This window comes from Bison bison, unplaced genomic scaffold (assembly GCF_000754665.1).
Source record: "Bison bison bison isolate TAMUID 2011002044 unplaced genomic scaffold, Bison_UMD1.0 scf7180017864334, whole genome shotgun sequence".
Taxonomy (NCBI): Eukaryota; Metazoa; Chordata; class Mammalia; order Artiodactyla; family Bovidae; genus Bison; species Bison bison.
In genome coordinates, this window is record NW_011494906.1 from 1595908 (window position 1) to 1609379 (window position 13472).

General features: G+C 47.6%; 1 long non-coding RNA gene and 1 pseudogene across 1 annotated transcript; both read right to left on the minus strand.

Annotated features, from left to right (window-relative positions):
* Positions 1 to 1068: 1068 nt before the first annotated feature.
* LOC104998706 lies at positions 1069 to 5559 on the minus strand. Its single transcript, XR_826497.1, has 3 exons — positions 5474 to 5559; positions 3405 to 3479; positions 1069 to 1224 (listed from the first exon to the last, which is right to left on the minus strand). It is a non-coding gene; the product is annotated as an uncharacterized LOC104998706 (long non-coding RNA).
* A 3281-nt stretch (positions 5560 to 8840) lies between these two features.
* LOC104998705 lies at positions 8841 to 9947 on the minus strand (annotated as a pseudogene).
* Positions 9948 to 13472: the final 3525 nt, after the last annotated feature.

The following is a 13472-nucleotide window of genomic DNA, read 5'->3' on the forward strand; positions in this document are numbered from 1 at the left end:
AGAAGGGGACGACAGAGGATGAGATGGCTGGATGGCATCACCGACTTGATGGACGTGAGTCTGAGTGAACTCCGGGAGTTGGTGATGGACAAGGAAGCCTGGCGTGCTGTGATTCATGGGATCGCAAAGAGTAGGAAAGGACTGGGCGACTGAACTGAACTGATAAGGTTCGAGGCAATTCAGCATCATTAATAATATAATTGGGAGATCGCTGAATCAGTACTACAATTTAGATATTTGGCTTCTAATCCAAGGGCTCCTTGCCAAAGAGGCCAGCAGAACTGGGCAGAAATGCTGCTAGTGTTCTCCAGGGCTCTCTTCCCACGACTGCTGTCAGGTTTGATAGATGGCCTCACAGTTCAGCTTCTGAGTGACTTACTCTGAGAGGCTTCAGTTCAGTTCAGTCGCTCAGTTTCCCTTCATCCTGCCCTGCAGCCCAGGGAAGCACTCTGTGTTCCCCTAGCAGGGCCATGCGTGACCTTCAGTCTTCCTGGTCCCTGCTCCTCTCCTGGACAGACTGCCACCACCCACCCCCAGCCTTGCGAGTGGGTTAGTCGCTCAGTCATGTCAGCCTCTGGCCCCAGTGCTGGGCTGGGCAGCCAGGGCCCCCTTCAAAAGTGAGTGTGGTAGAGGGGAGAGCCCTGCTCTCTGCTAGGACACATTCCTGCATGGCCTTTGAGTTGCCTGCTATGTGCCCCTGGACAAGTCACTTCTTTCTTTCATTTGGCATTTCTAGGTATGGTGGGACTTTGAAGTGTTCACCTTAGCTAAGGCAAACTCCCTTTCCTGGAATTACCCTCCCTGTGGGGCAGCCAGGAGAGACAGGTGTGCAGGACTTGAGGGTGCAGGGGAAGCACAGCCCTTTTGTGTTCTGAGGATGGAGCAGGGAGGACAGAGGCGGGGCGGCTCAGGGACACTTGTCAGTGGTGGGGCAGCCCCTGAGCCCACAGCCCCTGCACCCTGGGCTGGGAGTGTGTGCCTCTGGGGTGTGGGGCCCCAGCTGGTCCCGAGGGTCACCACAACATGGAGATCACAGGTGGTGAGAGCTCTTCCAGTCTGTCCCTCATCCTCCCCACTCTGTGTCCATCTTCCCTCCTGAACTGGCCCCGCGGAGATGCAGGGAGGACACCTTACCCAGACAGCAGAACCAGGCCACCAGTGTGGGAACTTGGACCCCAGATCAGACCCGGACTCTGGCTCTTAGCGTATTCTGTGACAGGTACCCTTCCAGACAATGGAAATAAGAAAACAAATGTCAGCCCCATTTACGGTCTGGATCCCCCATTGGTACAATGAGAGGAGAGGTTAAATGATCTTTAAGATCTCAGCTGGAGAAGGAAATGGCACCCCACTTCAGTATTCTTGTCTGGAGAATCTCATGAACAGAGGAGCCTGGCGGGCTACATGGGGGCTACATGGGGTGGCAAAGAGTCGAACACGACTGAAGCGACTGAGAATGCAAGATCCCAACTGCTCCACCAAATCTCTGATCAGAAGAGCCCCCAGTGAAGGTACTTGCAGCCACTCACTGTACATCCCATGGACTTATGGAGCCACTCCCCTGGGACAGGGCTCGGTAGATGAGAAGCACCCGGGAGTCAAGCTTTATGTTGCTAAGGTTGTGTCTGCCCAGGGCTGAAAGAAAGACCTTTGAGCTCTGTCCACTGTTAGATCAGCCAATCAACCACGTATTGATTTTTCTTTAATCCTGAGGTCAAAGACCTTCCATGCTGTGTGTGGGAGGTGGGAGGCACACATCCAACTATTGATGGTGAAGGACCAGCGTTCCAAAACTAATTTCTAATCCATCACAGATCTATGCTTTCATAAAATACAATAAAAATGAATCATTAGAGTAATGAAAGCCAAGACACCCAGTATCCAGGAGGAGAATGCTTTAGAATTAGAGAGGAGTGAGTGAAGTTAGTCAGTGGTGTCTGACTCTTTGCGACCCCATGGACTGTGGCCTACCAGGCTCCTCCATCCATGGAATTTTCAGGCAAGAGTAGTGGAGTGGGTTGCCATTTCCTTCTCCAGGGGATCTTCCCAACCCAGGGATTGAACCCAGGTCCCCTGCATTGCAGGCAGACTCTTTATCATCTGAGCCACCAGGGAAGTTCCTGAATTAGAGATAGTAGGCACAAAATTCTTCCATCAAATTGCTATAAACATCTATAAATTGTTGCTGTTCTTGTTTAGTTGCTAAGTTGTTTCTGCCTCTTTTGCAATTCCGTGGACTGTAGCCCACCAGGTACCTTCATCCATGGGATTTCCCAAGCAAGAATACTGGAGCAGTTTGCCATTTCCTCCTCAGGGGATGGTCCTGACCCAGAGATCGGACCCAAAGTCTCCTGCATTTCCTACACTGGCAGGCAGGTTCTTTACCACAGAGCCACCAGGGAAGCCCAAGCATTTCTAAATGCCAGGGCATGGACAGGCAGCAAACCAAATCATGGCTGGTGAGGCTCCGGAGAGACTCAGGGTACATGACCGGTTCCCCAGTTCTCCTGGGTAGAGGCTCTTAGGGGAGGCTCCCTGCTCGTCCGGTGCAGAACAAGGAAAGGAAGCCTTGCAGTCATCACTCTATGACCTTGCTTCCAGCAGGACCTGTCCGGTCTCTGGTTTCTTACCTGTAAGACGGAACACTGTCAGAACCATAAGGGCTGACTGTGCAGACCAGCTGAGCCTGACTGGGACTTGGCTGCGGCTGGTACTGTACTGCTGCTTTTACTGATGAGTCAGTGAAAGGGCTCTGGGGAGGCTTGAGGGCAGACACGTAACTGGGGGTGTCTTGCTCAACCTGGGCTCACTTGGTTGAACAATTTTTTTGGGCTGCATCTCGTGGCATATGGGACCCTGTTTCCCAACCAGGGATTGAACGGGTGCCCCCCACATTGCGAGCACAAAGTCTTAATCACTGGACTACCAGGGAATTCCCTGAAGGATGTTTTCATGGGATCTCTCTGGGATTTAAGGTGGCCATGCAGCCACCGGCTGGGGGATACAGAGGGACGAAAAGCGGTGAAGCATGCACCTCCTTTCCATGAGACATCAGCACCCTTTGGGGCCATCAGGTCCAGCTACTTTGGGAGCATGGGAAGGTGACCTTGGGAAGCACAAGGTCTTCTGCAACACTGGGTGGTGACCAGGCAAGTTCTTTCAAGAAGCCAAAGTGGGCAGGTCAGAGAGTCACAGGAGCTACTCTCTCTGGTCCTGTAATAAGTGAAGAGGCTTTGATTTCAGCGGGGCAGGATCACTGCCAAGGAGACCAAATTTGCCTTCTTGGGGGCTGAAAAAAAATCTTACTCTTTCTATATATAAACACAGATAGACAAGCACAGGGAACTCTGCTCAATACTCTATGGCAGTCTGGATGGGAGGGAAGTCTGTGGGAGAATGGCTACCTGTATATATTTGGTTAGGTCCCTTTCCTGTTCGCCTGAAACCATCACAACATTGTTAATCAGTTATTCTCCAACCTAAAAAAGTTAAAAGACAAAAATAAACATAGATATACAAACAATAAGTGGACAGTCATCTATGTATTAAACTTTCTAGATGGGATATGATTTGGGGATAACTGTCTAAAACGGATCCTTAGGGGCATGAGAATTAAAAAAGGGTTTGCACATACTAACCTGGAGGGTCCAAAGTCCTGCCATCATGTAGACAGATGCAGTGAGCCGTGGACTCCACTCAGATCTACTCACACCCAGGTCCCACTATTCGTAACGAGAAACCCCAGACTCCTGAGCACCCTGCAAACAGGGCCATCCCAGGAGCCTTCCCAAGCTGTTCCCATGTCCCCCACACTTGAGCAAAGCCTTTGCAAAGGCCTCATGCAAAGCTTTGATTCATCTACCAGCCACTCTGGCTCGCAGAGGCCTCGAGATTTCTTGCATTGTAAGAAGCCGCCAGCTCACCCCCAGGGCACTGCAGGAGAAGATTTAGGAGGTCTGGCGCAAGCTGGTTGTCTTTCACAAGCGAAGTCCCTGCTCTAATGCCAGCTTCCAGCAGGACGTTCCAGACGCATTAGCTGAATGGGGAACTCTTCCCTGCTCCCACGCTCTCCCCAGAATCCTGCCCCATGGAGAGCCTGTCTGTAGCTGCAGCATCTCCAGACTCCCTCTGGCTCCCCAGCAGAGCCTCTGACCCCTCCCTGCTCCACTCAACTTCAACCACCTTAAAATACACCCCAGTCCTTTCACCCGCCTGCTTGAGACCTTTCCCATTGCACTTAGAGTTGTCCAAATGCCCCACTTCAAGCCTGCTTGCTGGTTTTGAAAAGTCAAGTTCTTTCCCCAAGTGTTCCTCCTCTCTCCCCACCCATGTCTGGCCCAAGACATAGCTCAGTGGGATTCTCGCCCACCTCCCCTGCACACCATCACCACCCCCCCATTGCCCCTTAGCCTCGACCACCCTGTTTCCTTCATAGCAGCTGTCACACTTCGTTGACTGGGTTATTGCTTTTCTTCCCACTAGACTGGAAGCTTCCTGAGAGCATGGACCAGGTCCTTTGGCCCCCCTACTGTGTGTGTCCCCCCTCTCAGAGTGCCTGGCGTATCATAGGCTTCATTGATTATTGAGCAAGTGAATGCGTGGAACAGGCTACCACCAGGCTGTAAGAAGCAGGCTGGTGTGAACACACACTGGAAGACTGTCTCCCTCTGGGCCACCCGCCCACACTCAAGCCCAGCACTGCTATTAAGGATTCACGTGGGCAGGTGACTGAAGAAGAGGCTAAAGCAATATTCTCTGGGGGATAGGGCCTGAGTTGAAACAGGAGGGAGGAGAGCAGGACACACCCTTTGAAAGAAGGACATAACCGAGGACATGACATAAACGGATTAGAATCAAATGGGTCCAAGATGGCAGACAAGTCAACTTGGACTAGACCTTGATCCTCAGGGCACACTCACTGTAACACATCAGCAAGGTAAATGGCACACTCACAGGCACCATGACAGTTCCAAGGCTGACCATCAAAGGCTAAAAAGTGAGAGGTGACCCAGTTCCTGGAAATCTCCACCCCTCCCCTAAAATAGTTGGAATTATTCTCCCACTCTTTAGTTTATGAAAGTCTCAGTCCATTAAAATGAACATCATCATATTTCAGAGCTCTATCACCTTCTGAGATGGCCCACACTCTGTCTGTGGAATGTGTTTCTATTTAAATATATCCACTTCTTACCCACCATTTTGTCTCTCTCTGAATTCTTTCTGCAATGAGACATCAAGAACCAGAGCTTCATTAAGTCCTGAAACCAGGTGTGTGATTTCATTTGGAAGACCATGGATTTGGGCTAGATTCAAGTCCTGGCTGCATAGGTTCAAGTCTCAGTCAGCGTTTTGGCTGAGTTCAAGTCCCAATTTGAGGTACATGGTTTTAGAATGACCCTGGGAGAGATCACCCTTCTGGTCAATCACAAAGCCTATTGATAATTAACCTAAGAGATAAATTACAAATTCTTACCTCCTCCCCAGGAGACCTGGTCGATAAGCTGATAGGAAAGTGATTCCTCTTCTGTCTGTTCCAGTGAAAGTGTCCCCAGAACTGGACAGGGAAGGAAGAGGAGGCTGGGTCACCATGCTTTTTCCAGCACCAGCAATGTTATGTTAGCAACACCCACACCCTGCAATGTCCTCTTTCAAGACATTGTCCTACCTTTCACGACATTGTCACAACTTTTGCCCCATCTCCATGGACAATATCCCCCCAACCTGACTCGTGCATGCATGCTCAGTCATGTCTGACACTTTGTGACCCTGCTAAACTCCTATGTCCATGGAATTTTCCAGACAGGAATACTGGAGCAGGTTGTTGTTTCCTATTCTAGGGGAGCTTCCTGACCCAGGGATCAAACCCGAGTCTCCTGCATCTCCTGCATTGGCAGGTGGGCTCTTTACCACAGCACCACCTGGGAAGTCCCACAGCCTGATTCCGTCACGCTAATTCATTGTGCTCTTAGCAATACCAGTGGGTTTCTATTTTCAAGGAATTTTCATGTCTTTGATCTCCCTGATTCAGCCAACCTAATGCTGTGATGAGCCAAACTGATCACCTCTGCAGCGCTCTGGGGAAGGAACTAGACGAACAGCCAATAGTTAGTATACACTAGAAATATGCTGAGTGCCTTCCATGTATTATTTCACAAATGAGTCACTACCTGTGAAGTAGGTTTTTTAATTTATGCTTTATAGAGGAGGAAATGTAGACTCGGAAGCAATAAACAATGTACTCCAAACCACAAAAGCACTAACTGAAAACCCATTAAGAGGTCTTCATCAGACTCTGTTGTTCAATCCTAAGGATATGTGATAAGGATCTGTATAAATTTAGACTTCCTCTAATCCATGTTCTGCTTTATTGACTATGCCAAAGCCTTTGACTGTGAGAATCACAATAAACTGTGGAAAATTCTGAAAGAGATGGGAATACCAGACCACCTGATCTGCCTCTTGAGAAATCTGTATGCAGGTCAGGAAGCAACAGTTAGAACTGGACATGGAACAACAGACTGGTTCCAAATAGGAAAAGGAGTTTGTCAAGGCTGTATATTGTCACCCTGTTTATTTAACTTATATGCAGAGTACATCATGAGAAACGCTGGACTGGAAGAAACATAAGCTGGAATCAAGATTGGCAGGAGAAATATCAATAACCTCAGATATGCAGATGACACCACCCTTATGGCAGAAAGTGAAGAGGAACTAAAAAGCCTCTTGATTGAAAGTGAAAGTGGAGAGTGAAAAAGTTGGCTTAAAGCTCAACATTCAGAAAGCGAAGATCATGGCATCCGGTCCCATCGCTTCATGGGAAATAGATGGGGAAACAGTGGAAACAGTATCAGAGTTTATTTTTCTGGGCTCCAAAATCACTGCAGATGGTGATTTCTGCCATGAAATTAAAAGACGCTTACTCCTTAGAAGGAAAGTTATGACCAACCTAGATAGCATGTTCAAAAGCAGAGACATTACTTTGCCAACAAAGGACAGTCTAGTCAAGGCTGTGGTTTTCTCTGTGGTCATGTATGGATGTGAGAGTTGGACTGTGAAGAAAGCTGAGCGCCAAAGAATTGATGCTTTTGAACTGTGGTGTTGGAGAAGACTCTTGAGAGTCCCTTGGACTGCAAGGAGATCCAACCAGTCCATCCTAAAGGAGATCAGTCCTTGGTGTTCTTTGGAAAGACTGATGCTAAAGCTGAAACTCCAATACTTTGGCCACCTCATGCGAAGAGTTGATTCATTGGAAAAGACTCTGATGCTGGGAGGGATTGGGGGCAGGAGGAGAAGGGGACGACAGAGGATGAGGTGGCTGGATGGCATCACCGACTCGATGGACATGAGTCTGAGTGAACTCCGGGAGTTGGTGATGGACAGGGAGGCCTGGTGTGCTGTGATTCATGGGGTTGCAAAGAGTCGGACACGACTGAGCGACTGAACTGAACTGAATTTAAATTTAAGTAACTGATGAGACTGGGGGCTACTGTATTGGGCAGTGCAGGTCTAGACATTTAAGGGCAAGGAAGACATCAAAAGTAAATTGATTTTTCAAAAACTTGAACATAATAGATAAGCAATAAGGACCTACTATATAGCACGGGGAGCTATGCTCAATATCTCATCAGTCAGTTCAGTCGCTCAGTCGTGTCCAGCTCTTTGCAACCCCACGGACTGCAGCACGCCAGGCCTCCCTGTCCATCACTAACTCCCAGAGCTTGCTCAAACTCATGTCCATTGAGTCGGTGATGCCATCCAACCATCTCATCCTCTGTTGTCCCCTTCTCCTCCTGCCTTCAACCTTTCCCAGCATCAGGATCTTTTTCATTGAGTCAGTTCTTCACATCAGGTGGCCAAAGTATTGAATCTTCAGCTTCAGCATCTGTCCTTCCAGTGAATATTTAGGACTGATTTCCTTTAGGATTGACTGGTTTAACTAGTTTAGGATTGATCTCCTTACAATCCAAGGGACTCTCAAGAGTCTGGCCCAACACCACAGTTCAAAAGCATTAGCTCTTTGGTACTCAGCTTTCTTTATGGTCCAACTCTCATATCCATACATGATTACTGGAAAAACCATAGCTTTGACTAGATGGACTGTTGTCAGCAAAGAAATGTCTCTGCTTTTTAATACGCTGTCTAGGGTGGTCATAGCTTTTCTTCCAAGGAGCAAGCGTCTTTTAATTTCATGGCTGCAGTCACCATCTGCAGTGATTTTGGAGCCCAAGAAAATAAAATCTGTCAGTCTTTCCATTGTTCCCCCATCTATTTGCCATGAAGTGATGGGACCGGATGCCACGATCTTAGTTTTTTGAATTTTTTTTTTAAGGTTCTGAAAACCCTGTCACCTGCTTTATTTCTAGATAAGGGTAAAGGGAAACAAGGAAATATTCACTTGAATTTGAGGGACAGCTAAACTGAAAGCAATAGTAGCAACAATTTTAGGCCTCTAAGGTTACTCTGATCCATAAAGGAATGTTTACATTTCCTTGTTTGGAGATTTAAAAGTTTAATTTTCCCCTAAAGCAAGATCATCCACTTTAGCTGGGATAAAAGAACAAAGAACAACAAACTCAGTGGCACCAAATGGGGTTAACACAGAAAATAGGGCCAGGTTTCTCCTTTCAAATGCAAAAGTTTACATTAAAATACATTTATAAATATTAGTTGTTTTTCCTCGTGATTCAGTCCTTCTCCTTCTTCTATCAGGAGCCCCAAAAACCTAAACAGTATGTGCATTACTGACTAGATATACAATCCAGCTGCCCCTTCCAAACTGGAATCTGATTACAAATGGACTGGCCTAGCTCAGGGCTGCCCTCAGTGACAGGAAGCACTATCTATGCTCTCAGGGAAAACGGATACTGAGGATGCCACCAGTCAAAAAGTTGAACGTTGTGCACTGGGTCCAGGATGACTTGCACACCCTATTCCCGGCACAGTTTCTGACCACCATGGACAGGATAATCTTGGAACACCAGTCTCACTCAATGATGCTGCATGTCCGTGCTCACATTGATAGTAAACAGGGTAAATATCATTCCCATGACAATTAGAATAAAGATGAAATTGAGAGTGCTGCTCTGCAGTAGGCAGCGGTCCTGGTCTGGGTTGTTATGAACATCTTCGTACTGAATGGGAGGCTACAGTCCTCCCATACACTTGCTCTTTAATCTTGGGGACTATTTTTTGAACTTGAAGTTGAATTCCCACATTGGTTCCTGTCTGTTCCCAACAATCTTTCTGCACCAGAAAAGTAAGCATTTGGAATTCTTTAATGTGCTAGAAGTGCTTTCTGGAATGGCTGGATTCTTGGAGATTCGCGCAGCAAATGGCTTATATATATCGTACAGAGATCGGATCACACATGCCTGAAGACAGTGCAGCTTCTCTGTTGACTCAGGTCTCAGGTGCAAAGGCAGAGAGGCCTCCAGTGTGTAATGTCTTCCGTACAACCTCGTCCAAAAGGTAGCAGTGCGAGTGACAGTCCAGGCATTCTTACAAATCAGGGAAAAATTCACAATGTTCTCAGGACGGATACAGGAGGCCAGCAGTAGCCAAATATCCATGGGATACTCTTCTCCTCCAGTCCCATCCAGGTCTTCTCTTGTGCCTCTTGCTCTTCTTTTTTCTGGAGACAGTCTCTCATGGATGCTTTCCTCCTGGGCATCAGTCTCACCACTGCAATTTATGATGTCACAGGGCTCACCAGCTCCAGAAAGAGATTCCACTCCAAGAACCTGGGAGGCTTCCTGCTGAACAGCATTGGCAACAGCTTTCTTGACCCTTCCAGACCTCATGACGGCCGGATCCGAGTTGGCATAGTTCACCACAGTCACTCTGCCTGAGCAGGCGTCTTGGGCCCAGAACTTGAGTCGCTTCCCTGTCTTGGGCATGGTGACAGTGTTGGGGCGAGACTGGGTTAGAGGTCCAGGACCCCAGGCCATGTTTCAGGCCAGAGAGCGGGATCTGTCAGCCTAGGGCCAAATCTGGCCGGTTCCGCTGCCATCCCACTCCCGAATGTTGAGTTTTAAGCCAACTTTTCCACCCTTCTCTTTCATCTTCATCAAGAGGCTCTTTAGTTCTTCTTTACTTTCTGCCATAAGGGTGGTGTCGTCTGCCTATCTGAGGTTATTGGTATTTCTCCTGGCAATCTTGATTTCAGCTTGTGCGTCATCCAGCCTGGCATTTTACATAATGTACTCTGCGTAGAAGTTAAATAAACAGAGTGATGATATACAGCTTTGATATACTCCTTTCCCAATTTGGAACCAGTACGTTGTTCCATATCCAGTTCTAACTATTGCTTCTTGTCCGACATTCTGGTTTCACAGGAGGCAGGTATGGTGGTCTGGTATTTCCATCTCTGGAAGAACTTTCCACACTTTGCTGTGATCCACACAAAGGCTTTAGTGTAGTCAGTGAAGCAGATTTTTTTTTAACCAGCTGAGCCACAAGGGAAGCCCCGAAATAGATATTTTTCTGGAATTTTCTTGCTTTTTCTATGATCCAAAGGATGTTAGCAATTTGATCTCTGGTTCCTCTGCCTTTTCTAAATCCAGCTGGAACATCTGGAAGTTCTCAGTTCACATACTGTTGAAGCCTTGCTTAGAGAATTTTGAGCGTTGCTTTGCTAGAGTGTGAGATGAGTGACATTATGCAGTAGTTTGAACATTCTTTGGCATTGCCTTTCTTTGGGATTGGAATGAAAACTGATCTTTTCCAGTTCCCTGACCAGCGACCTTGGGAGTACCTATTTGCTTGCTCTGCCTGCAGCTTTGCATTTCAAGCCACAGGAAACAGTCCAGATCTCCATAGCTGCTTCAGCAGAATCAAGCACCACTGGCCTTGTTGAGACCATCAGCAGGCACCTCGGAAGCAGGAATTTATTTAGGTTGTGCTGGGTCTTAGTTGTGGATCAAAGGATCTTATTGAATGCAGGATATAGTTCCCCGACCAGGGTTAGACACCGGGCCTCCTGCATTGGGAGTGTGGAGTCTTACCCACTGGACCAGCGGGGAAGTCCTTCTGGAGTTTATCTTGTAAAGTGAGGAGGAAGCCTGTTGGCCTGGCTGACCCACAAGTGATTGTAAAAATCAGGTGGGAATCAGAGGAAGAGTGTTGCACAGTGTGAAGCCTGATCCAGATGGCTGGGAACACAATGCCCTCCACGCTGGCTTGTTGACAGTCACCTTCTATCCACCCCTGCCTGGCTCCTCTGCCAGTCCTCCTGGGCCTTAGCTCCTGCTGGCCCACCACCCAGAGCATTGGGCGCACTGGGGAAATAGGGAAGGGGTGGAGCAAGACCCCCAAACCTAATATGTACAACAGAGCTTGAGCTTTCTTCTAGCTCCGCTGCTTCTTTTAAAAATGCATTTATTTTATTTTTTGGTTGTGGGGGGTCTTCTTCCTGCACGTAGGCTTTCTCTAATTGGGGCAAGCAGGGACTGCTCGTCCTTGTGTGTGGGCTTCTCGTTGCGGTGTGTTGCAGAGCACAGGCTCTAGGTGCACGGACTGCAGCAGTTGCCGTTTGCGGACCCTAGAGCACAGGCTCAGTATTTGTGGGGCACAGCTTAGTTGCTCCTCAGCATGTGGGATCTTCCCAGACCAGGGATGGAACCCGTGTCCCTTGCATTGCAAGGCTGATTCTTAACTCCTGGACCACCAGGGAAGCCCCAGGTCTGCTGCTTCTGTGTCTTCTCTAATTCCATTGGGGAGCCACAAGAACCAGGACATTGTGCTAGTAGATTCTGAGGTCATAGCTCACTTTTCCCTCCATGGGAGCAGCAGGAAGTGAGCTGAGCAGAGAGTCATAGATTTTTCAGATGACTCCCCAAGATGAAGAGTTCGAAAGGAAGGCACCCTGCAAGATGTGGCTTCAAGCCCTGGGTCGGGAAGATCCCTTGGAGAAGGAAATGGCAACCCACTCCAGTATTCTTGCCTGGGAAATCCCATGGACAGAGGAGTCTGGCAGGTTATAGTCCATGGGGTCTTAAAAAGTCAAACAGGACTTAGCAACAAAGCAACAACAACAGAATATGTAAAATCTTGTGCAGCCATCACCTCCATCTAATTCCAAAACATTTTCATCATCTCAAAAGGAAACCCCATACCCATCAAGCAGTCACTCCCTGGTCCCCTTCGTCTCAGTACCTGGCAACCGCCAGCCTGCTTTCTGTCTCTGTGAATTTTCCTTTCTGGCCATTTCATATAAACAGAATCGCACAATATGTGCCCTTATGGGTCTGGCTTCTTTTACTCAGCATGATGCTATTGAGGTTCATCGGTCTGGCAGTGTGTGTCAGTGCTCCACTCCTTTATATGGCTGAACACTAGCTCATCGTGTGGATATCCTGTATCCTGTCCTCCATTCATGGACATTTGAGCTGTTTCCACCTTTTGCTGCTCTGAACATTCATGGACAAGTATTTGTTTGAATACCTATTTTCAGTTTTGGGGTGCATATACCTAAGACTGAATTACTAGGTCACATGGGAATTCTGTGGAGAAGGCAATGGCACCCCACTCCAGTACTCTTGCCTGGAAACTCCCATGGATGGAGGAGCCTGGTAGGCTGCAGTCCATGGGGTTGCTAAAAGTCACACACAACTGAGCGGCTTCACTTTCACTTTTCACTTTCATGCATTGGAGAAGGAAATGGCAACCCACTCCAGTGTTCTTGCCTGGAGAATCCCAAGGACGGGGGAGCCTGGTGGGCTGCCGTCTATGGGGTCGCACAGAGTCAGACACGACTGAAGTGACTTAGCAGCAGCAGCAGCAGCATGGGAATTCTGGGCTTCCCTGGTGGCTCAGACAATAAAGAATCTTCCTGCAATGCACGAGACCTGGGTTTGATCCCTGGGTCAGGAAGATCACTTGGAAAAGGGAATGGCAACCCACTCCAGTATTATTGCTTGGAGGATTCCATGGACAGAGGAGCCTGGTGGGCTACAGTCCACGGGGTCAGAAAGAGTTGGACACGATTGAGCAACTAACACTGTACTATAACCCTATGGGAATTCTATGTTTAACTTTTTTTTTTTTCATTTTATTGAAGTATAGTTTATTTACAATGTTGTGTTAGTTTCAGGTGTATAGCAAAGTGATTCAGTTACACACACACATATTCTTTTTCAGATTCTTTTCCTTTATAAGTTATTAAATAAGAGAAGTGAAAGGCAAAGGATAAAAGGAAAGATATGTCCATCTGAATGCAGAGTTCCAAAGAATATTAAGGAGAGATAAGAAAGCCTTCCTCAGTGATCAATGCAAATAAATAGAGGAAAACAATAGGAGGGGAAAGACTAGAGATCCCTTTAAGAAAATTAGAGATACCAAGGGAACATTTCAGGCAAAGATGGGCTCAATAAAGGACAGAAATGGTATGGACCTGACAGAAGCAGAAGATATTAAGAAAAGGTAGCAAGAATACACAGAAAAAACTATAAAAAAAAAAAAAAAAAGATAACCAG